This window comes from Lissotriton helveticus, chromosome 5_1, assembly GCF_964261635.1.
Source record: "Lissotriton helveticus chromosome 5_1, aLisHel1.1, whole genome shotgun sequence".
Taxonomy (NCBI): Eukaryota; Metazoa; Chordata; class Amphibia; order Caudata; family Salamandridae; genus Lissotriton; species Lissotriton helveticus.
The window spans coordinates 1,678,256,346-1,678,282,354 of NC_136065.1; the positions used below are offsets into that span (position 1 = coordinate 1,678,256,346).

General features: G+C 47.5%; 1 protein-coding gene across 1 annotated transcript in view; it reads right to left on the reverse strand.

Annotated features, from left to right (window-relative positions):
* Positions 1-23,271, reverse strand: part of LOC144755717 (dehydrogenase/reductase SDR family member 4-like) — a 236,741-nt gene extending 213,470 nt beyond the window's left edge. The window contains exon 1 of the mRNA XM_078644904.1: positions 23,051-23,271. The gene's annotated coding sequence lies outside the window, so the exon portion shown is untranslated. The remainder of the gene's footprint in view (positions 1-23,050) is intronic.
* Between the last annotated feature and the right edge of the window lie 2,738 nt (positions 23,272-26,009).

Here is a 26,009-nt window from a genome sequence, read left to right on the forward strand (position 1 = left end):
TTCTAGAGAAACTGGTTTCGAAATCTCGTTAACAATCGGCTTTCCTGAAAATCCAAGGGAAACATTTCTAGAGCCTGAGAGCGGAGCCCCTGGAACCTCGTCATGACTGATAGTAGTCCTACTTGCCCCTGTATCAATCAGAAACTTTCTGTCTTTCCCTAATACTTGACTGTGAACATAGGGACCCTCTTGATCTACAGGTATCTCGATGAGAGGCAAGCCTACCTCCCTCTCTAGGCTGTTTCATGAATACTGCTGGTAATCTGGATACTCGGACTGTGCATACTGGTACATCTGCTGTGTAACATGCTGTGTTGCAGCTATAGGCTGCGGTGCTGGAACTGTCTGTTGTGCATTCTGTGGTGACTGAGAAGTCTGTGAAACTTGTTCTTGTCTAGGCGGATGTGGTCTTTCTTTAGTCTTACCAGTGGCTATGTTGTGTTTCAGAACTGCACACTCGTTTATAAAATGACCTGGCTGTTTACAATAATTGCAGGTCCCTTTAACAGGAACTACAGGATGACTGGCTTGATTCGGACCCCTCTTCTGACTGTCTTGTGGAACAGATTGTGCAACTAATACTTTCATTTTCGTGTCTTTCATACGTTTCCTTTTGTGTTCTTGCTCTTCTCTGATTCTATTCTGGTGGTACTGGAGCATCTGAAGCATTTGGGACGGAGTATTAGCTTGCCAGGTACTTTCGACTTTCAAAACTCTGTTTTTAACTTGTGGACTTGAGTTCTCGACTAGTTTAGTAACAAAAAGATGAGGGTATGACTCGCTACTAGTTTTCAAACCACTGTTAATAATAAAACATTTTTCAAATCTAGAATAAAAATCACTAGTATCTTCGTCTGGTTTCTGTTTACATGCTGAGATTGCATCCCAATCTTCCTTTTTAGTGGCTAGTAATCTTGGCAAAACTTGTATTAACAGTTCAGGCAATTCTTTACATTTGTCTCCTAGACCGGTACCTGGTACTCGTATATTATATTCAGCTTCTAGAGCTGCCCAATCTATCTTTTTCTCTCCCACCTCCCATTCCTTTTCCTTGAGTTTTTCATATATGCCCGCAGGCAACAGGACCTTTAACATTTTAATGATATCTGGATATGTGTATTCTCCCATACGGAGCATGTCTTTTAATTCACGGTGGAACCCTGCTGGATCTTTGTCGTGACAGGGAATTAACTTCTTCATCTCTAAGAGTTCCATCTTTGTAATCGGGGTGTAAACAAATACTCGTTGCATTTCACCACCCGCTGTTCTAACTGGATGTACTTCTCGTAACGGATGCTGTCTATCTATGTAAAACGGTTTACCTTCTGGAGGTGAGACGTGAACAAAATGCGGATTCAGAAACGTTCGGTATTTGTGGCGCTGTTCTAGAATGATACTAATTAAATCAGTACCTAGACCTTTCCATCTATCCTGGAGTAGCTCGTTCAGAACATCATGTAACGGACCTGGATCAGAATGCTGACCCTCATACAGTGTAATGAGGTGCTGGATCATATACATACCCACCAGTCGCTGCTCGGCTGGGGGCAGCTTCAGAAACATTTGTGCCACTATTTCGTCTGGAAAAGTGGTAGAATCAGTAGTCCATCGGACCGCTGATCGGGCTAGTTCTTGTTCATGCATAGTACTAAGTTCACTATAACCGATTCGTGATTTCAGAATGTGATCGGTAGCTTGAAATACTTGCTCTAGAGAACCTTGTTCTGGTGCTGGAAGAGAGAAAACTTTCTTGTGTTCTAGACATGAATGTCGGTCGGGAAGTCTAGTTCTACCTACATACGCTATTCTGGAAGGATTCTCGTCGTCTACCTCTTCGGTAGGGGAGTCGTCTTCTTTCTCGCTTACTTGGGCTGCTTTGCGTTTCTCGTGTAACCTTATTATTTCCTTACGAATTTTCTTGTACATACTCTCTATACTACTTAGTGTCTTGTGTCTTCCCTCGGCTATATGATCACTCCATTTTGTCAGGACTCTCATTTCGGTCGGATCTTTAGTCGGATAATCTTGTTCCCTTATTAGACAATTAATTAGAAACTTTAAAAGCATGAGCTGGGTCTCAGCTTTCCTTTGAGACATGGCTTCGCCAATACTTTCTGGGTCTGTTCCTGTACGAATGAAACGATATATTCTGTCTAGATCTTCGTTCATATTCGGTAGGGTGTCCAAATACTCGGTCACCCGTCTTACGCGCAATGAATATATAACCATATTATCATCGCCTGGAACTGGATCATAACGGCATTCGGTAAGAGCTCGCTTGATATCTGCAACGGACTGATGTTTGGGCGTACGCTGTAACGCACGTTCATGTAACTCGACTACCGTTACACGTTTGTGTGGCGGCGGGGTACCAGGAGGACCTCCCCCCGCGGCCCCTAAACTGGAATCGTCGACTGATACTCTTCGTGCTGGCAGAGTGACCGATGTAGCGGGTACTTGTACTGTAGGCTGGACCGGGGGTACCGTAACAGGTGCTGTAACAGGTGCCCCGGTGGCTGGAGGAACAGAAATTACATTATTTACAGGAGCTGGCGGAGCAGGATTTGCATATTCTGGGACTGTGTCGTCCAAATAGGATGAGAGAAAAATATCAGCTGCGGTCGGTTTGTGACGTAGCTTGGTCGGAACTAATGGTGGCGGGAAACTACTGGATGCCTCCGGGGCTGCTTTTGGCAAGCCCTCGGCAAGAAGAGGGTACATACCCTTAATGAGGGCATTCCTCTGTCTGTCTGACTGTTCGGCTTTAACTCGTTCACCTATTTTGATTAATTCCCTTTCTTGGGCTCTTCCTGAGGATTCTCTACTTAATTCTGACTTTCTGATTTCTTTTTCGGTTCTTTTATGAGATTCTTTGCGCCATAACTCGATGGCATCTTTCTGTGACTGTCTGGTTTTCTTTTTCCATAATGCTTCTTCTACTCGCATGATGCACTCGGCATCCCATGTGCCTGATACAGGCCATCTATATTTCTCTTCTAATTCCTTGGTGTACTCTACCCATAAGTCTAGATATAATATGGCACTTATGCCATGCTTATGATACATAAAATGACCTGGACTGTCCCTAGGCGGGACAGGAACGGCTTCCTCGAGCAGACCTTTTCTAGTTCTTAACTGACGTAACTTAGAGAACAGAGGCATGACTTAGACTGGGATCTAGACACAATACAATACACAATGAACACAATAATAACTTGAAAACAGATCACTCATACCACGACATTGAAAACACATGAAATAACATTTAAAATAACAGTTCGAACAGAATACTACCTGGAATACTGAGAACAGAAACACATGAATTTCTCGAGAACAGAACAGAACTTACTGGAATGACTAGATGCACTGCTGAAACAGTACGAAACATACCGGTCCCATAAAGAGACACGTCAGGACCCGCATCCACCTAGGTGGACACTTCGTGTTGGATTTGCGTACCCAAACCCACGGACCAGAGACAAATTAATTGACCCTGTCTAGATACTACCCCAGCAACGGTACTCACCGGGCAGCAAGAACGGAAGGCCTCGGACTGGACTGGACTGCTACGACGACGGACTACGGACTTCGGACTTCAGTTACGGGTGGGCCTCCGGATACCTCGGACCTTGAACTCTCGGCTTGGGCTCTGGTCGGGACTCGCCGCGTTCCTCCACCGCCTCGTCTGGACGCTGGACCACAACCTCCGTCTCCTCCGTGGGCCTGAGGGATACTTGAAGCAGAAATATCTGCACGTGGCCGGTATGGTTCCGTCACGGCTGCAGAGGGTCAGGGGGCTTGCGTGGCTTCTCCGGCGCGTGGGGAAAGGGCAAGTCCCTATTCGGGCGCCATTATGTGGTAAATAAATAATTAATTACCGGGTCTATTTTTGACTGGATACAATATAAACAGATAGCTCAATAAATAAGAGTCAAGATTCGAGGTAGCTGGAGTTTTACAGGCTTTAATCAGGCATAAAGGACAGGAACAGGACAGCCTGTACGGGAATGGGATGGCAGCTGCCGGGGGCAGGATCTGGAATGGCTAGAGCAACTTTAATAACAGTGCACAATATTTATAGTTAAACAAAATACATTACATGCAATACAGTAGGCGGAGTTTGTAGCAGTCGCGAAAGATAAGGCATAAAGTGGGTGTAACAAGAGGTGTGTACAGGGCGTATACATAGACATGTGATGCAAACGTAACAGAATATGTCATAAATGGGGCGGAAACATGGAGGGGGCTACCTGAGGAGCCGGGACCTCTAACCTAGTGGTGCGCGCAAACTGGCAATGACGTGTTACTAGGGAGAACTGGGGGCTATGACTTCCGCACTAGAAGAGGAGACTAAAGTCTGGAGTGTCAGAGCGACATGTACCTAAACACTATCTAGTATCTGATGTTTAGAGAACATGTTGATAGAATCCAAAAGTTATCAGGGTAAAGGCTAACAGACTCTAAGACTGGTGCATGCATTATTCTTCATGTAGTGCGGGTCGAGGAATATTCTATGAATATAATACAGTATTTCTCTTACATGGAGACATAAAGGCTAGACTATGACTGAAACTATTGATGCGATTCAGTAGCTTAGGAATGCAGAGAAGGAGGGCTGGACTGATAACTAGAATCATAACATACTCTTGGCAGACTGGGAGGCAGAGCCAGGCCGAGCCGGGCACTGTGAGGCATGAAGTAAGTGAAGGGTCAGGGATGCAGGTGGGGGCTGTATCGCTCCTCGGAGAGGGTTCAGGAGACAGGAGCTGAATCTGGTGTCCGGGCCCTTTTGAGGCCTAGAAACGGGGACTTTATTCTGAATTAACGTGCACACTGGGAAACGTGGCAACATAGCTTTACATAGGCCTAATACTCGTAGCTTTCACGAGAACTGGAAACTGGCATACTAGAGATGGACACAACTGTAATTGCGTCTTTAATTGATCATAAGGGAATACATATGCATATTAATCATGCACATATAACATAGGATGGGGAACACGTAGGGACACAGAACATGGCAAAATTTACTTTTCCACAAGTGTCTAATCTGTCATGTAGGTCATTTGTACTAGAAAAGAAGTAATACTCCCTGAAGGTTGGGTGTAGTTGCTTCCATGTGTCTATTAGTGTCAAACCGTGTTGCCCGTCTTTAAGTATATGCTCTACTCGTAATACTGAAGAGTCGCCAAGCGGCAGATGGGTACAGTCCAGAGTAGGGTCAGTCACACTAATATAGTCCCCCCAATTATCACAGGTTGAGTTAGGGGGACAGCCAGCGTTCATGAGATATCAATGAGGAACCCTCCCTGCTCAGTATTAGGGGAGTAAAGTTCCACAATAGTTAGGTCTTGTGCTGCCAGTTTGCCTGTGACCTGAACATAGCATCCTTGTGGGTCGATGAGTTCTCTTGTTTTCTTGAATGAGACATCCGGTCTGATCCATATCAAAATGCCTCGTGCAAAGGCAGAGTATGCTGTAGCATATAGCTGCCCTCTCCAGCACTTGAGTAGCGCCTTCCTGTCAGTGTCGGTAAGGTGGGTTTCCTGTAATATGGCAAAATGGACCACCCTCCTCTTTAAATAGACATGAATTTTATTCAGTTTTGTCATATTATTCAAGCGCCGGACATTCTAATGAATGAACGAGTAGATATCGGAGGTTGCCAGGGCATTATTGGGTAAAGCATAGTAACAAACAATTTCTTGAGGATGGGCACTAGGAAAGAGACAGTGGCCCCCATCTTAGTCTCAGGGGGTTGAATGGGCGAGGCGGGATTAGTATACCAAAACACCCCAAAGGGGCAATGAACAGTAACTCCTTAACGCCCCAACCCCAGAATGAGACGTAAACATATCTCCAACGAAACTATTAGACAACATGCCAACGTTTGCTCAAGTTTCATATACATAACATAGCTGTTGAGGGGGTGCTTCCGGCCAGGCGTATGCCGGCTTCGCACCATCTATCCAGGTAAACTGAATCATATATACATTAGGGCCTATCCCATCCTGCCCCACATGTATACAAGTAAGGCATCCTTAGAGGTTTCCAGTCCTTTGTCCGCTCCCACAGGAAAGAAAATTTTCTCTATCTTGCTACACAAGCCCAGGTCGTTGGCCGCTTGAGGAGGGATTCGTGGAAGTGAGGTCTCAGTATTGTGGGAGGAACCCGATTCCTGGTCCGAATCAAAGTTCTCAGCTGCATCATTGACATGTTACACGGGCTGGAGCAGAGAGCCCCACTGATGGCTGCCACCCCTTCCTTGACTTGTTGTCTCTCTTGCATAACCTGCGACTGTAATCACTCCTTTCCCAGATTTCCTCCATAGTCAGCCGCGTCTCTGATCTTTTTTCCTACTGAGAATAGTGGGGGCATCTTCCCAGTGCGTGAGTAGCTCAATCTAGTCACAGAGCTGATCCAGGGCAGTGAAGAACTATTTCAAATCGTTGTGATTATCTCATAGCCGTGCAGAGAAGAGCATGGCATAGGTAGAACCCAGTTGTCATAAGTGGCATTTTGCCTCAGTGAATGAAGCCTCCTGCTGTTGCACTGCTCTAGAAAAGTCCAGGAAAATCATGATTCTTTTATTGTCTATAGTGATCACACCCCTTGCTTGAGCATGGGACAAATGATAATCTCAGTCCCTGAAGTGCAAGACTCTGGTGACCACCAGCTGATGACCTGCCCCGGGCATCAGAGCCTGTGACGGCATCCGATGAGCTCTCATAAGTGCAAAGAACTGGGAAAGGGCAGTCTGCGCCACCTCCGTAGGAATCCAGTAATCAAGGAAGGTCTCCACTCATATTCTCGATGTGCTCAGGCTGGCCAATAATCCACAGATCGTTCCATCTGGCCCTGTTTTCTGCATCTTCTGTCTGCACCTCAAGCACCTTCACCCTATGATTCAATGCTGTCAGTTCTTTCCTCATCATTTTCATCTCAGAAGTAGTTCCTCTATGGTCTGCTCTGTAGTGGACACCCTATCAGCTACATAGCTGAAGACTTCAGCACATAACTATCAGTGCCCTAGGAGACACTCGCACCTGATGGTGCCAGTGCAACTATATTGATTTACATACTTCTTGCAGGGAGTAACCAAAGGAGCACGATTTACGCATAAACATTGGTATACGTTAAGCTGTGCACGGCCAAGTTACTATACACCCTATCAGCTAGCCATTGGTGGTCATCACAGTGTAGCCCCTGGTCCACGACCAGCGTATCAATTTGAAGTTCCAACGCATCTTGTGACTCTTTGATCGTGTTCAGGATAGCGTCCACTGCTGCGCTCACACAGTTTTTGAGCAAGAGTCCCTCCTTTCCAGTGACCTCGTGGCAGTGTCCAGGGACCATTCAAGATCAGTAACGTCTTAATTTCTAAAAAACAAATTCTAAAAGTCCCTTAAAGTATGTTCATATATAAATTCTGAGCAACTGAGTAAGTCTGAAAGCCATGGTCCTCAGCAAAGTAAACAAGAGAGAGAAAAACGTTTGTTTAAAATTTGTTTCGGTTGTTTTGGAAAAAAAGCTGAATTCTTCCCAGCACACGAAGAGACAACTGTTTATGTGTCCTGTGTGGGAGATGCAACGTCACTGCTGCTCGCCTTCGCAGATGACGGTCCCTGTAAAGATGATCTTCCTCAGTTCCCACAGCCGATGATGGGGAAGCATTTGAAACATCCAAAGCCTGTGTGCTTGTAGTGGAGCCAGTATCCAATCCAACAGGAGCTGAAGCATCCTGTGCTGGCTCTAAGAATGCCTACATCATCATTGGAATACGCTGGGGGCACTACAGTATGTGGGCCTTTAATGGGTCCCGCAATCCATCCACGTCCGGTGGTGCAACCAATGGAAGTGTTAGACAGAGGTCCAACACTCATTATTGTCCGCAGAACAAGCAGCAGATAACAGGCAAAACACAGTCAATCCAGACTGAGCGAAATGATGGGAACCAAGACTCGCTTAGCTCCCGAAGTCGAGGTGTGCCAAGATGGTGTACAATGCGATCACGGTAACGTCGCTCCAAGAGTGCTTTTTCCATTTCCTTTGTGACTGGGTCATCCATTGCATAGCAGAAAAATAAAAATCAAGATACCCACTATCAGTAGAAGGATCAGCAGAAGCCCTCCAAAAATGCTTCCAAATGAGGAGTGTATAGAAGCTGAAATCACTCCAAAGACTGTGTGAAAGGTACTTAACAGTCCAGAACCTATTGTCTTAAATAGGTGTACTATACCCTTTGTATCAGACATGTTAAAGATACGTTGCACCATTTCTCCAAAATGGAAAGGGCAATTTGTTCGTACCAGTGCCTATATCTTAGCTGAGGACTTTACAACCTGGAGATCACAAGTCTCTTGGGCTGAGGTTAAAGACACATACTTCTGTAAGGGTGTGGCTTTCATTCGGCTTAGAGTATCAAACCGTATAAAGGAAACATTCAACAATGGCCATAACAGCGCCTCCCCGGTTGGTGGAAACAATACTTGCACACAACAAGTAAACCTGGAACTTACAGTGACAAGATATGCGATGCCTGGAAGCATCCCACAACAACCTTGATCATTAAGCATTAGTAACTCACATTTCAGAGCAGCCAGGATACGTTAACTACAGAACCATTACAGGCCCTGTGAAGCATAATATCCTGGCAAATGAGAGATCCACTCAAAACATTCTCGCAGTCTGTACCTCTGAGAAACACGTCAGTGTCCCAGTTCCTACATCTAAATCTATACGGTAGTTCCCAAGATTCATGGCAGAATTCCCAACCCATTGCTTCACACCTGCCTACCTGGTGGTGTACTAGGCAATTTTGAAACTGGAAAGCTGTTACTGGCAATGTTATATGGCTATGAATTAACCATTATGAGGACTGTGCCTCTGCCACGGTGAAAGGTAATTGGTCTATTTTCTCAATGCGCAGCATTGTATATTTTGCATCCCTATGTGCCATTGTTGTTTGCTTTTCAGTCAAATTATATGCAGAGAACAGAGACGCACTGTTGTGTATGTCGCCAGGGCACATAACCAGAGCGCAATGATTGCAGGGTCCAGCTTAATGACATGATAGAACGTGACTGTGATTGTCCGTGTTGTAAGATGGACAGATCCTATTTCATTATATCTATAGCAGAAGATACAATGTTGCCCAGTGAATACATTCTGGATGTTAGTGTAGTGTAGTCATGCCATTGTCGACCTCAGCCAAAGCCTTTTCTAAGTTAATTCTGTCCATTTCACACAATCTCTCTGCAGCATCCTGTTGAGAAATGTTCCAAATTTCATTATAAATAGCATATAAGAAGAGTTTCTGACAAGGCTTTCGGGAACCTTGGAAAAAATCTCTAAGACCCATGTCATCCTAGAGTAAGGACAAGTGCTGTTTCACCTGTGACAGTGTTGAGGTTCTTAGAAAATCTAGGCATAACTTCCCATCACTATATGATGTCACCACCCGGGATATTCTCTTTGTACATAGCATAAGGTGGGCCTATGAATACTAAACCCATCAGTGGTACCCCTGAATCTTGACTGACGCCTATTTGTGTCGATAGGCCAATCTAACCATCCCTTCCAATTGTGGTCTGTTGAATTGTATGGACCGTCATGCACACTGTCATCGAGTGTACCTTCACCGTTTTCTGTATAGTTCTGCCATCCCTCCAAGTGTGATAGTGAGGGAAAGCACAGTGTGTTCAAGTTCTCAATCCTGGCTAACCCAATACAGGAAGCCTGTTGCATAGTGTTGTTCAGGAAAATCATCTGGTGTGGTATGATGCATGCTCTAAATAGTGCCTCAGTTCCCTAAACCTGCCATATCTTAGTACCCCAGGCTTATATTATGTCTCTAGTGGCTTTCTATAAGTCAAAACCCTGTTCAGACAGTTGGACAATAAAGGATGCAGAATATATCTGTTTTGTGTTAGTAAGCATATTTTTCTTTGCAGATGTAGGAGTAAGCTTATAATAATATGAGCCTGGATCTGATGTATTAAACCCAGGAAAATAAGCAAACTTTTGTGCAAACATTTGTGAACTATCTTTCGGTGGTGTTGGGCAATGTTCCCATTGGTGGTGTGTGAAAGCATTATGTGGTGCACTTGTTATATGCAGAAAATGATGACCATAATGTTGGTAACAGTACATGGTGTCAGAATCAGATGAGCCATCAAACATTTCATAAATGCTGCAGACCGTTCTAAATCAGACAATATACTATTAACAGTTTCCAAATCCCAATCGTCAGAATATGTCTGAAGGTGATTATATAATTTCAAGAAATTTTGAATACATGTAGTATTTTTAAAACTTCAGTGGGACCAAATACATCATATGAAATTCTGTCCCAAACTATTCAGTCTGGAACTGGAACTGCTATAATGTTCACATAGGACAGGTTTCTCTGTTTACAATGAGATGACGTATGAGGTTTCAGTACTAAGTTCAACAGTGATACTGCGGAGGGGTTTGGGAGATAGTGTCCATTCACGAGGAAGAAAAAGACCGTCACTAAAACTACATACAACAATATTGAAATGACCCCGCTCTGAGCTGGTGCCTTCTCAATGTATGGAAACCCTCAGACCTTAGCAAGGAAGGGAAGATCTGGGGAACAAAGGGACTGATAATCGCAAAGCGCAACATGGCTAAAAACTAGGGGGCGCCAGAAACATCAAATTGGTGAAAATGGGTGAGGGACCTTGATTGGTGTATGATAGCAGAAAAAAAGAGTGTACGAAAGCAGCGGGTGCCCAAGGAAGTGGGCACATATCTGGAACATGTGGAATACTTACTGACAGAACTTGTGTGTGAAAATGGGTGGAAAAATGCAGCGGAGGACGGACCAGATGGACGATCCCCCATGACACCAGGGCATAAAGGCAAGGAGGCAAAAGACTGGTGGAGGAAGGGGGTGTGCACCCATGAATGTAAAGTATGTAAATGATATTATAAAAGGTTCTGGATAAATCGCACTGTATCCTGTCAAAATTCAATAAACAGATGTTATAATAAAAAGCGCTTTTTGTACGGAATATACAATGAGCTGTGGAAGATTTCTCAACAGAAGGCTGCTGAGAGATTGCGTGAGATTGATAGGGTTAATTTAGAAAAGGCTTTGGCTGTGGTTGACAATGGCATGACCACTTTATCATATAGAATTAAATCACTGGGCAACATAGTGTCTTCTGAAATGACATAATTCAACAAGACATGACCGTAGTTGTGACTGTCCATGTTGCAACATAGACAGTCACAACTACGGTCAATAGTTATATTGAGCTGGGTGTTACAGACATGCTCAGGTCACATGCCATGACGTTACATCAACAGTACAAATCTGTTTTCTGCTTACGATCTAACAGATAGAAAGTTGACAATGGCACGAACAGATGAGTTTCACATTGGAAAATAAGCCCTATTACTTTTTACCATGACTGAGACACATCCACTGACTGGATAATCTTTGTTTACATCACCCTACCGGTCACGACCTTTCAATTCCAATATTGTATCCATTACCAACAAGTAGGCAGATATGAAGCGCTAGGGAAAGGATATGTGCACAAGTTTTGGGAATTACCATTTAGGTTTAGATGCAGGAATCGGGACACAGAAGTTGGCTCTGACTGTGAAGACTCCTTAAGTGGTTTATTGGTTTGCAAGAACATTTCTCTTTATCGAGCATGCAATGCTTAAATGGCGAACTTGTCTAGTTACCTGAAAAGTTCCCCAGCTGCTGTGATTCATCCTGTGTCCACGCTGCTCTCAAATGGGAGCTATTTAATGCTGAATGAAAACAGGTTGCTGTGAAATGGAACCGGGCATCGCTTATCTAGTGACGGTTATTTCCATAGTCACTTGCTGTACACAAGTACTGTTTCCACCTGCCCCCACAGTAAGGGAGGCAGCACTATGGCCTTTGATAATTGTTTACAACATACAATTTTACTCCCTAAGCAAACTGAAAGCCATGCTTTACAAAAGGATGTGGCCTTAACATCAGCCAAAGAGACGTTTGAGCTCCAGGTTGCAAGGACCTCGTCGAAGATACAGACACTACTCCTCACTAACTTCCTGCTGCATTTTGGGGAGCTGGGCTATCATATCTTTAACATGTCTGATGTGAAAGGGATAGGGCACTTTTTAAACTTATTTTATTTGGAACATTTATATAGCGCAACAGATGCTTCATCGAAGAGGCGTCCCGGCGCTAGTAGGCATGCCAACAGAGTGCAGAAGCTAGGCCCTAGAAGAAAAGGCTAGACCCTGGAAAATAAAAAGTTTTTTATTGCTTTACGGAAGGATAGAAGGCAATCAAGATGGCGAATGTGCACAGGGAGGGAGTTCCATAGATTGGCCGCAAGATACCGAAAGGACCGACTCCCTGCTCTAAGCTGCTTCACCCGGGGAACCATGGCAAGGAAGTGCTCGGCCGAGCGCAGCTGGCGTGTAGGTACATAGGGAATCAGCAAATTAGACAGAATCTCAGGAGAAGACCTTTTCAGGATTTTAAAGGTCAAACAAAGTACCTTAAACTCAATCCTACGGGGCCCAGGCAGCCAGTGCAGACACCACAGGGCACCCGTCGCAGAACACGTTCTAGGGAGCTGCAAAAGGACTCAAGCAGCAGCATTCTGCACCCTTAAAAGACGCATAACTTCCGCCTTATTGGCTCCCAATAAAAGAGAGTTAGCATAGTCCAGCCTGGACAAAATAGTTGCTTGGACTATCAAATGACGGGTGGGGATATCGAAGAAACCAAGCAAAGGTCGTAGTCCTCGGAGGAGACCGAAACAAGAGCCCGCGATCTTCTTGATATGCTCTTGGAAATCCAGCTTGGTGTCGAACCAGACCCCTAAGTTTTTCACAGCCAACTTAGCGGTAGGGGCACCACCCATAGAATCCGGCCACCAATGTTTGCTCCATAGTCCCTTATCTTTCCCCACCAACAGCACCTCTGATTTGTTCGCATTGAGTTGCAAGCAATTAGAGGTCATCCACTGCGCAACCGCAGCAAGGCCAACCTGAAACTGCGCGGCATCCCGAGTGTGGTCTTCAGAAAGGGCCACCACCAGCTGAGTGTCATCAGTGTACGAAATCACAGTCAGACCGTGGGCTCTTGCTACCACAGTCAGAGGTTGCACATGGAGGTTAAACAGGACCAGGCTTAAAGCCGAGCCCTGAGGAACCCCCTGCTCGATGGCATGAGCATGGGAGAGGAAGGGGGGCCGTGACCTGAAATGATCTGTCCGATAACAACGAACGGAACCACTCCAGGGCCGGACCTACCACCCCCACCTCTTCTAAGCGGCGCAAGAGGATCTTATGGGAGACTGTCGAACATCGCACTGAGGTCGAACAGGATGAATGCCACAGTCTGTCCCTCATCCAAGATGGTACGAAGATGTTCACACACTGCTATAAGTGCGGTCTCAGTGCTATGGCCCGGGCGGAACCCATTCTGGGAGCGATCTAAGTCGCCAATATTGCTCAGGTGGCCAGAGAGAGTGCTATTAACGTGGGCTTCAGCAATTTTTGCGACCCAGGGTAGCAGGGATATGGGACGAAAGTTTTCTGGCTTAGCAGGGTCCAGAGTAGATTTTTTCAGTAAGGGGGCCACCCTCACAGTTTTCCAAGGAATGGGCACTACTGCTGTAGAAAAAGAAGAATTTATGATCTGGCATGTAGGTGACAGTAGCACAGATAGAGCATCTCTGAATCGGACAGGTTTCATAGGATCAATAGGGGAGCCCGATTTGACCCTCTTACTCAACGTAAGAAATTCGTCATGGGACATAGGAGGGATAAAAGCTAAAGTAGTAGTAGGCCGAAGAGTGACAGTGGGAGCAAAGTCCGTAGGGGCAGTAGAAAAGGATTTATAGATGGTCTCAACCTTTTGAACAAAGAAAATAGCCAACTCCTCACATTGTCGCACAGACGTAATACATGCTGTAACGGGATCTTTCCGGGTTTTAAAATCATAGAGTATTTTAAAAATGCTTTTAACAGGATTGTTGCTGGCCTTAATCTCCTTAGTGAGAAAGGCCGAACGGGCCTGATGTATAGCCTTGTGATAGCATTTAATCGCTTCCTGATAAAGCTTTTTTGCCCCAGAATCATATGCCTTTCTCCAAGCGCGTTCTAGCTTTTTACAAAAACTGCGTAAAGCAGCCAAGGAGTCATCAAACCAGGGATTAGACTTTGAACAACGGCCCTTCGACCATTTGGCTGGAATCAGGGAGTCTAGAGCCTGGAGTATCCTACAGAAAGTGTTATAAGCTTGCTCGGGTGCAGTGTCAAAAATAGGGCATGAGGATGTCAGAATGAAACAAAGATCTTTTATGTTAAGTTTATGCCAGCACCGTCTAAGAGTGGCCTTAAGGCTCACTCTAGGTGTGACCGTGGAAAGGGGAACAAAGAAAGTGACTAATAAATGGTCAGTCCAACACATCGGGCTAGGAGTCCCCACCATAAGAGAAGGGATGTTGGAGAACATCGGATCGAATAAATGCCCGGCTGAGTGGGTGGGGCCCGCTACCGACTGTATCAATTGGCAGGCGGCAAAATCAGCAAGCAATCTGCTGATATCGGGGTCATTGGGGTGGTCAAAATGCAAATTAAGGTCCGCAATCAGGCAGCAGTTCGACGACTTTAGCGCCAGCGAGCCAGCGGCATCGATAATGGCTGCCTTGAAGTCATCGATGGCCCCAGGGGGGCAATACACTAATAGACCAGAGATGGATGAATGAGCATTACAGGAGATGGCAAAACGGGCGCATTCGCACCCGGCCACCTCCTCCTTTGCAAAGGTAAAGCCATAACAGGCTTTAAAAATCACTGCTATACCTCCGCCTCTTGACTCCCTATTAAGGGTTAAAATACTAAATCCCAGAGGAAGGGCGAGCCCAGGTTCAGCCACTGAGGCATCTGTCAGCCAAGTTTCGGTGATAAAGAGTACATCAGGTGACTCATTCTCAATAAGATCGTAGACCTCCATATAATGTTTTACCAATGAATGAACATTCAGAAGTAAAATTTTCATGTTAGGTCGGGGAGGGGTGGTGGACCCTAGAGAGCGAACCCGGTCGCTGCAAGTAGGACAACAAAGAGAGCCTACCTCAACAGCCCCTTGATGCGAACCACAAGATCCACAGCGCAGACCAATGGACAACAAATGTTCCCTGGTATAGCTCAGCGCCCCTGCCTGGAAACCACTAGCGTGTCTGGCGTCTGGCGGCATCCCGGCGCGGACGCGCGCAGACGGGCTTGCCTCTGGTGCGCCATCGTCGCGCCAGCTGCGCGCCCGCGCTGAGCGCTTGCATTGCCGGCTCTAAATAGGCAGGCAAGTGCTGGTTGCCAAAGAAACTAGAGCGCAACCCCGGAAGTGCTCCAAAACACGGGTCCCTACACCCAAGATGGTGCTGGTGAGGGACGACGATTTTCTATTCCCACCAAAGTGGCGAGATGCTGTAAAAGATTTTAAAGTGCAGGTAAGCGCCTAAGAAGTGGGCAACGACTGAGACAAACAGTAAAAATGAATTTTGGCAATTTATTAAAAATTGCTGCTCCCAATGGCAACAATGACGAACAGAACAGATTTTAAAAAAGCATACAATAGTTCCAGGCTAATGCACACAGTTCGCGGCAAATAGGTGGCTTTTCTTAAGTCTATTAATGTATCTGCTTTGGTTCTGTTAGCACCTTTCAGATGAAATTCGGAGCTATTCCATCTTTCATACACTCTGTGTTGGGAAGTGTTTTTGGAGGTCTCCCGCATGTCCTGCTACTTATGGCGGAAATACTGATTTTATTCTATCTGCTCCACATTGGATGTCCCAGTTCAAATCAGAATGGAGAATACACTGCTTCGGCACACCTCAGCTTCAAGAACTAAATGAGCACACGTTGTTGTCGTTCAGGCTGATCTGGCTTGACTGCATTCAACCTGTCACCCGCTGCCTGCTTTGCAGCCACAAATGTGTTTTGGATATATGTCTCGGATCAGAATTGGTTGTGCCACCAGACATTGATGTACTAATGGGCCCCTTAAAGGCCCATGCGTATTGTTGTCCCCAGCGTATTCTATTGATGTTGAACATATTCTTAGAGCAACCCTGGGATGTTTCAGCTCCTAGTGATGTGAACAACAGTTCTGGAGAGAACTTGTGGGACATGGTGGCTGCTGTGGGAACTGGATGGAATCACTTTTGCTCCATAAATATGCTACAAGGTGCACCTCTGGGAATGTCTGCAGATGTGGGCAACAACAATGTTGCGTCTACCACTCGGAACACATGAACAACTGATCTTTTTCCATGTGGGACAATTTAGTCTCTTTTTAAACAAAATGCACCAAAACGGCTTTTTCTACGCACCATGGCTTCCTGAGTGCTTGGGATCTCATATACTGACTTATAAATAAAACTTTTACATATTTTATTAAGAATCCTACTTTTAGAAGCTTTTAAAGAATAATTTATTTTATGTTTTTTCAACTATCTGCTAGATTTTTAGATAGCTTTTTAGATATTGACCCTTAGTATGAGGAGTGGGTGTTATATTTCCGGGTTTAGCCCATGTAGCGAAGCAGCTTATTTCTTACATTGTCATCACAGATAACATTTCCAAGCTGTGACCTTTTGCATACATGTGCATGCACGACAATGTTGGATTAGTTTCTATGAAACTAAACTTGTTTTACATTTTGCTTCACACAATATTATCACAATGCCCTGAACATCATGTGCAAGGTCTTGTTCCTTTCTGCGTACGAATATCATCGCTATCTTCATCCAATGGGCGACAGGGCTATCTACATATACACAACATCACTAATCTATGCATACATCACAAGGCTTCTTTCTGTTATAAAATATGAGCATCCCAATACATTGGTAGAGGAGGTACTTCCGCTGACACAGAGGGTCCCTCTGTGTAAACGAGGGTCCCTGCATGCTGAAACTTCACCATGCAGCGGTCTGACATCTCTTGAAGGGTGTCCAATTCTTGACCAAGACAGGGACCTTCACTCTATGTCATCACATATTGGAGTTGGATCGTCCCTTGGGGGGATTCATGGCTCTACACCTACATACACTCTATGTGCACTTAAAATAGGGTTCGTATAGTAGGAGTACTCTAGATGACTGCCTTGTTTATATGGCTGCATATATTCAGCTGTTTAGCACCATGGTAGAACTATATCTACTATTTACGATGTTGGTGCTTGTAATCATGTTTATCTGCTCCTGTCTAGTAATCATTGCAGCACACATATTTTATGTAATAACTTTGGCTCAATATATATTATTGAAAATGTCCCACTGTGTCTTCTTTGTATATTTCTCTGAGAAAGAGTCACTGAGCGAAAGGTTTTGTACTGTTTCCATGATTCCTGAGGAATCTGGGTAGTCATGTTATGTGTTTGCCTGAGGCCATTAACTTCCTGGGAGGTTAGGGGGGCTTACAGTGGCACTGTGAGGTAGCTGGCCAATAAGCCAACATATCTTGCGGGGGTGTCTGGAATCAGTCTTGACACCAATCCTATAGTTTATGCTGTCCGAAGAATGTGCAGGTCCTACGGATTGGTAGGAACTGCACGACAAGTGGATTCGCTCTTGCTTTGAAAGACTGCTTCCTGGACAAAGAACAGGATAGAGCAGTGGTTACTTTAATGTGGGCAACCCCATAACACAAACTTCAAAGAAAAGACTGAGACACTAAATCACATCTGTGTCTGGAAATGGTTTTTAAAAAAGGGAGCTTGAGTCTCCCAAGATTTTCGAACACTAACTGTACATCAGTGTGGAGAAGCACAGCATAACATTTGCTTGTTGTGACGAGGACTGGGCTTCTGCCTGCCAAGAACAGAGAACCCTGAGAGGAAGAGAGTTCCTGGAGTGAGCCAGGTCTAGTGGGGATCCAGTCAAGTGGTTCTCTGAAGCAGAGTGCGGGATTCCGGTCCACGCTGGGACCGCCACACTAATTGGGCCACTCCCCTGTATGCAGTTGTTTGTGACCCTCGTTTGCCAGGTGTGAGCCAAGTGAAGATTAAGAGTCAGCATCCTTGTACGATGCTGTGAAAGGAAAAGTTAATCACCCTGAGCAGTATTGTAATCCAAAAGGGCTGGCACCTTAGGTGCTAATGTTCGCAACACTGTTTGCCAGCTGAGGCCTGCAGCGAAGTCCGAAGGCTGTCCACATAGTGCATTGCTTTGACAAGAAGAGGCCATGACCCTTGGCAGTGCTGTGAGCCGGAGGGACAGTCACTCAATGGGCCGCTGTTCGCAACCCTCGCATGCCAGGTGGGGGGGACAGTGAAGAGAGGGCAACACACCACAGTGAAGTTTAGCAGGCTGCGACCCATGGAAGCAGAGCTGCTTCAATCCAACCACCTTACACTAAAAGCACCTGAGACCACCTGCTGGATTCATGAAGAGTTATCACACAACTGTAGTGCTGTGAATGCCTGCTGCAGTGGCGTAACGAAACTTGGGGGGCCCCCCTGCAAAGCACATGGAGCAGCTCGGCCCACCACCTACTACTTTGCCCTACCACCCAGAAATCTAGTATTTACCCCTGCAGGACAAAAATAAGCATCACCTAAAGCTGTATTTTCAGCACTTCTCTGTGCATACTTCAAACAGCAATTATAAATAGAAAACACTTTTAATTGTGTTTTAGGGCTGCCTGAATGATCCATGACTGATAATTAAAGGGGACAAAGACAGAAAAGTCACATTACAAATGAATAAATACATTTTTATTTATAATCCCATTTAGGGTCAAGACGAGGTCTTTTAGTGTCTTCAAACAACACATGGCTGACTTTTTTCTTTTGGCAATCCTACTTTATATTCCTTTTCATGAAATGCCTTCTCACACTACAGCAGTAAATGTAAATTTCAATGTAAATTTCAAATGTACGGAATAGGCCCAGGGGGTACTGCCTGGAACCAGAAAAAAAACTAAGCCTCTAACCAGTTTACAAAGGTATACATAATGAGAAGTTGGTGCTGTGCATACGTTAAATATTTCATCCTGTGCATTCTGTGCTCCTCAGCAAACAAGTTACAAACTAAAATCTTAACAAGGCCTACTTGGCCTCTCATCTTTCTGGTATCAAAACACTGTGACTCATTACTTATAGTAACTTTCAGTTAGTATGTAATCAGAGGACAACTTTTCTATTGCACAACACGTCATCTTGCGGTCACTGCGTAGCCCTTTATTATACTCAAAATGTGCATTGTTAAATCGGTTGTTGATGTTGATATGACAAGACGCTTCTGCAGTCGTAAACACTACATACAAAAACTGATTTTTAAGAGATGAAGGGGAAGCACTAGGGAGATAAAAAATGAGAACTTGGAGGAGAAAAGAAGAACCAGATGAAGGGATCTTGAAGAGTGGTTGTGAATGGACTGAAATGATGGGAGAGCCTAGAAGATACCAACAATGACACAAGTGAGCAGTGCAGGTAGTGGGGAGAAAGAAGATGATGATGAGCACAAGTAAGAATAGGGTATAATAGGAAGACCCAATGGGGAACGAAAAGGAAAACAGGTTGGAGATGTATGTTATCTCATTTATAATGAAGAGCCTCTCTGGGGCCCGGATGTGCGCACACTAATTAAGGAAGTAGCTTATATGCAATCCAATTTCCTTCCTTGCTCAAAGGGCCATGACACACTGGCTACACCACTGCTGTGAACCAAAAAAACTTATTGAAAAGATGGTGTGCCTACATTTTTCGCAAAGAAGTGAAGTGCTGGCGTCTCTTCCACGTGCCCAAGCTTGGATTCCTATCCATGACTCACAATAAGAGTTGGAGCTATACACAAACCAAAAGTAGTTGGCGGATACCTACATATGCTTTTTGGGGCTTAAGTTTCTGAAAGCCGCGTTTTGACCTAACAAGGGAATTTATCCTTCCACGTGCCAGTTTCATGTGTGGAAACAGCAGTGTTCCATTAATTCTTTGGGAACTCTGCGTGAGAATGAAGTGATGCAGTTTAAATGGTAACGTCACTTGATGAATTGCCAAGCCAGGAAAAGGCCTTTAATAGTGTTGGAAGCTTTTGTTTTTTAAAGGTGTGCTGGCCTATCCTGTCTCTCCTGGTCTCCCTCTTTTTTCAAGTCTCATTGTAGTGAGCCCGTGCAACCTAAACAGTGTTCTCACTCCAGTGTACGTCAGAGGTTTCCTTCCTCCTTCTAGTCCTTCCTCACAATATCTGCTCCCCTCACTGTGCTGCCATCTTACCCTCTCCTTCCAGTGCGTCATGGAATGGGCCGAGAATTTAATGGCATGCTCTGTGTCATCATCCCTACTGTGGCAAGTGAGTGCCTGGAAAGGGCATTGGTCCGGAACCTCTGTCTTTCTCTCTTCACCCCATCACCCCACCTCCTTCTAGATGCCATCCAGTGGGTTGGTCCTCTGTTACTCTTGTTGTCAACTCTATATCCAGGACTGCCTTCATGACCAAACATGACTGCGAAAGGGTTGTGTTTTTTTTATACTGTTCAACGGACTTCATATACCCTAGAAGGCCAAAAATGTACACCATCACATTTCATACTGTCATGCAATAAAGTTGTTAAGTACCTGCATGGACGACACCATCTATTCCCAAAATCTCTGCTAGACCCATGCCTATACACAGTGATATTAGGTGCACTATGCTTCCACCACGCTGTCTACCTTCATGAGTGTTACTCTACATGTCTTATACAGGCCAAACTATGAACCCCTTCCAACAATGCACTTAAAGGACACCAGGAATCCAATATAAATAGGAGTGGTTCATGACCTTGTCAGGGGTATGCAGCACTATTGAAATATTGCAGAAAAGTGCTATAGGACTCGCAATGTGTAATGTAAATAGGTATATGAAGACCAATATAGTACTACGTTTTGAAAGAAATGGAGCACGATAGTTCAAAAACTCCTCCTTACATCACAGCGAGTGGCTGACATTTTACTAAAAACAAAACTGAAATGAGAGGCGGTGGCGTGTGTGTGATAAATTCACTGCCTGTGCCTGCAGCAAAGGCCACTTTAAAAGATTGCGTCACTCGTGGTGCAATTCTGCAATTCAACTGGGGGCCTTGTGCATAGATGAAATTTGCACTAACTGATCACAGAAAAAACACGTTTCCACTCCTCTCACTGTGTGAATGATAACTCAAGGGCCAGTACTACGATGCATCACCAGTACTTGTCCTAACTTGCAACAGTGCATCTGTTCGATCCGTACATATCGACGCACAGGCTCAGGGGGTTCTTTAAAAACGTAAAATGCAACTGTGGGTGTTTTACAGAGAGAGCGCCACGACTTACCTCACTACTCTGGGTCACAGTATCCCATGCGCACCTGTTCACCTTCTTTCACCCTCTCCCGCTCCTCTGGGTCTGAGGTCAGGGGCCACTTCTGTACAAGAAATCACTTTCGAAGCTTAGCTGGCCATCCGCCCCTCCAAGGTCCACCCACCTACTCCACTGCTTTCACTCAGGCTCAGCACTACTACCGGACCGGTACTTGTTTGTTCACCCCCCCACCCCCCTACCCTCCATCTCTAATCAACATTCAGGCTCCAGTCCAGCCCTGCCAGTGCTAAGAGGGATATTTCTTTAACGGTTGGTTCCCACTGTACCATCTCCCTTCTGCAATCTGCACCGCCCTCAGCCCTCTCTTTACCACCAATGCCTGCCCTGAGAATGCATAGCGGGCAGGCTTCATTATCATTAGATCCTCCATCCCAGTCCTGAGCAGGACACACCATACTCACTCACCTTAGGCCTGGCTGGCCGGCAGCTTTGAAGGCAAGCGAGGCGAGCACTGGGCAGCAGAAGACAGGGGGCGACTGACTGGGTGAGGCTAGCCACCAGGGCCATGCATGGGGTAGTAGTAGTACTCTTTTAGTACCACGACGGCCGCACCCTTCTTTTTCTGGCTTCTTCTAAAGTCATGCGCACTTTTATGATGCGCATGACAAAATTGGCACGCATTAGTCAGGAGGCTGTGTTAATACGCCCCCTTGTAATTTAATGTTTATAGAGGCCAGGTCCCTGGTGTGCGGCGTCTTCTGAGATACGTGAAGGGGTCCTTGGAGCGTGGGGGCAGGGGGGAAGGCTGTGTTAATACGCCCCCCCCTGTAATTAAATTTTTATAGAGGCTGAGCGGAGTCTTCTGCTGACAGTGAGGGGGCCCTTGGAGCGTGGGGGCCCCCTGCGGGGGCCGGGGGCAGGGGGAGGGCTGTGTTAATACGCCCTCCCCTGTAATTTAATTTTTATAGAGGCTGTGCGGAGTCTTCTGCCGAGAGTAAGGGGGCGGGTTGGGAGGCTGTGTTAATACACCCGCCTGAGAGACGTGAGGGGGCCCTTGGAGTGGGGGCCTCCTGCCGGTGGGGGGGGGGCATTGGGAGGCTGTGTTAATACGCCCCCCTGTAATTTCATTTTTATAGAGGCTGTGCAGCGTCTTCTGCCCACGTGAGGGCGCCCTTGGAGCATGGGGGCCACCTGCGGGTGGTAAGAGGGGGTTGGGAGGCTGTGTTAATACGCCACCCCCCCATAATATGTTTATAGAGGCTGTCACCGTCTGCAGCCGTCTTCCTCTGCTGCTGAGAGTGAGGGGTTGGGGGCCCCTGTTCCCTGGAACGTGGGGCTAGCCTCCCCCCCGGGGCTGAGCCCCCCCCACACCGCGGGGGCTGCGGGGTCCTGATGTTACGCCCCTGGCCTGCTGTCTTGACTGCAGAATCGGGAATTATGTTCATCGCCAGGCTGCTGCTGAATGCCTGGACCTTCCTTACTGCCACTCCAGTGACAATGGGTAAAACTGATTACCGGGCCCCTGGCAGAGCTTGCTCCGTCTGAAGTGCTACAAACCTGAGATACTGGAACTTTTTAATCATGGTGGGCGATAAACTCCGCTCCCCCGGTGGAGTGCGCAGAGTTCCCCCCCCCCTCCCTCCCTGCTCTGTTTAGAGCACGTAGATTGAAAAAAACTCCAGCAGAACATATTTTACCAGAGCACTCGCCACTCACCCTGCTGGGCCACCCTAAAATGGAGTTTGGTGATGTAGGGAATTCTTTGGTTTGATAACCTCCCAGTCCTTTTGTAGGTGAGGCTTGACAACCATTTTTTCAGAGCTAGTTGAGCATGTTTTCTGTCAGGGTGCTGTGCTGTCCTGGCACCATCTGTAATGCCGCTGCCCGCGTCCTCCACAGGGGGACATCAGCAGGGCAGCTCCCTTAGTGCCCATTAGTCGTAGCACCCCCCTCCTCAGTCCTCGTAGAGGGGAAGGCTCGGGCAGTTCACCAGCCCCTCCTCTGGCCGCGTGCACCAGTGACGTGCATCCGGGGGAGGGCGCGTTGGGGGCGGGTCGGGTATTTAGGCCCCAGCCGCCAGTACGTGACCTCTTTGCTGGTCGTCCTGCCCCCCTGGCTGCTTCCTGTCCGGACTCTGTTCCGGTCGTCCTGCGCCTGCCTGCCGTCGTTCGTTTAGGGATCGCTTGTTTATAGGTGAGTGCCATGCTCTCTCCCCCCCCGCCCCATCCCTGGGTCAAGCCCAGGTTGCACAGGGGCCTGTGGTTGGATACCACGGTGGGGGGGGGGACGTGGCCAAATGGCGGTCTCGACCGCATGGGCAGGCGGGCGCGTTGGCTGTGGGTGCATCATTCGGGGTAGCCGTGGAGCTGCACATGCACGCTGGCCACTTACCGGGAGCACATGCAGGTAGAGTGACTAATGAGGAGACGCTTTTGAGCGGGCCACCCTCCCAGCTGCCGCGCCAGCACCCGAGCTGCGCAAAAAGGAAGGCTCTGAGATTGAACAAGGCCTCGACTCAGAACGCGCGCCCCTGACCCTCACACCCCCACCTTCCGTTCACATTAGAGGAAGGCAGACAAGCGCCCAGCACTTAGTTCAGTGCGCATTATTATATGCAATTGCAAAAGCCTTTCTATCGTCTCCTGCATGCTGTCCACGTTACCGGGAAAGCATGCAAGTCGGGGTCGCGTGCCATTGGCTTCTGCTGTGCACCCCTCGAGGTCCTTATGCGCATGGTCCCGGGAGTGATTTGGAGGTTTTTTGTGGGGTCGCGGCGATGGCCATTCCCTGGGGCATCGTGCGCGGTGTCCCGGCCCAGCTCGGGCCCTGGGCTCCCCACTGTGCTGGGGAGGGGCTGATGACCGCGTGGGCTCGGGCCGGGTCGGGAGTGGTGAGCGGGCCTCGTGGCATCCCCCCGCCCCCACCACTAGGTAAAAGAATAGGGGATAGACAACTGGCGTGGTTGGTATGGACTTCTCCTCTGCAGTGAATAAGGGACAGGCTGCGAGCAACATTGTTCTGTGCCGTGGCTTCTATAAAAGGTGATGCGCATGGGCCATTGCCTGGTAATTGCGTGGCATTTGTGTCCAGCCCCCCCCTCCATGCGCGAGTATCCGTGGAACTTGCGGATATTGGCGGGGCGCGAAGGTAGCACGGGTCCCCTCCACGGTGTCGGGCATAGTATGGCATTCAAGCGTGTACAGCAATCATTACGAAAACAAAATAGGAAGGTCACATGACCGCGTGAGTAACAGCGGCCATCTTAGAGTGGCAAAATAGGGCTTTGGGGGGGCGGCCGACCAGCGGGAGGCCTGCCACCCCCGGGAGGTTTTGGGGCCGGGGGAGGGGGGGGAGGTAGAGCCAGCACCGTACTTGGGCTGGTTTTGGGCTACTTGGTAGCCTTGGGCTGGTTTTGGGCTGCCCCCTTAAAACCGGACATTTTGAGGCTCAGGCCACCAGTTGGTGGCGGGTGACACAGCAGCCGGGCGGGGGTGTGGCTGAGGTAATCAATTTGGTGATTAATTTCCGCCGTAAGGTTATTGCTTGACAATTGTGCGTGTATAGAGGATGCGTGCGTCGTGTACTTGTCATGTTCGAGGGTGATAATTGGCTTTTCCGTCAAGTGCGCACTAAGCGCGAGGGCTTCGCGGGTACTTTCGTTGTTGGTGCCGGGTAAGGCGGATCCATGATTGCGGGGGCGTTTGTGCAGTTATAGGCTTGCGTCGGGGGTTTCGTGCGGGGGGGGCGCGGTGGCGACGTTTGTGGAAGGGCGGGCGGAAAATGGTGGTTCCGCGGCGGAGGCGGAATGGATTAGAGGCTGGGGGCTCGGCCTCGGTGAATTCGTCTAGGAGTGACCTGGCTATGGAGCGTGCTTTGCCGTGCGGCCTCGCCGCTGGTCATATATCCCGTAGCCTTCGGTTGTCGTGCTGCGTGGCGCCGCGTTAGTACACGGCATGAGCGTTTTTTGGGTATTTAAAGTGTACACGTTTTCGGAGTAGCTCTCGTTATTCGCACTTCAGGACATGTGTGTAGTAGGCAGAGCATGCGGCGAGTGCTGCCATGGAGGTTCCGTGGCCATGGCGGCAGGCGGAGAGGCGGGTTGGCTGCTTTTCGGTAGGGGGCGGCAGAGCGTCATCGGGGCAGCCTGTGCACATGTACATTAGGAGCGCCTGGCGCGCAGCGAGCCTGTCTCTACTTCCGTCCTCATGGGGCCGACAATTCCCCAAGTCGCCTTCCTATCCTTGGCTAAGATGAACGTGGATGACGCGACCAAACGTGGGTGACCCCCAGACAGCCTAGGTATCATAGACTCAAGGGGCTCGCATTAGATTAAACTATATTTGCAGGCAGATGTGGGGACTATTTCTTTGTGTCCGCAGGGCATGTGTATGTTAATTTTGGAACACGTGGATTGTTTATTGCAGTGGGTGACTTCGGAGCAATGTCGGACAGCCTTCTCAGCCACATTTTCTTGGCGCGTGACGACGGGGGAGTGTGCTGCGGTGAGGTGCGACGGGGGGAGGAAGGGGTTGAGGGGAGGGGTGCGGGGCGTGTGGGGGAAGCGGGAGGGCCTGGGTGGGGGGAGGCCTTCGAGTGGGGGGGAGGGGGTCCGGCGGAGAACGGCGGTTGGGCGGGTGCGGGGGGGGGAGGGGTGGGGAGGCACGGCGAGCGCGGA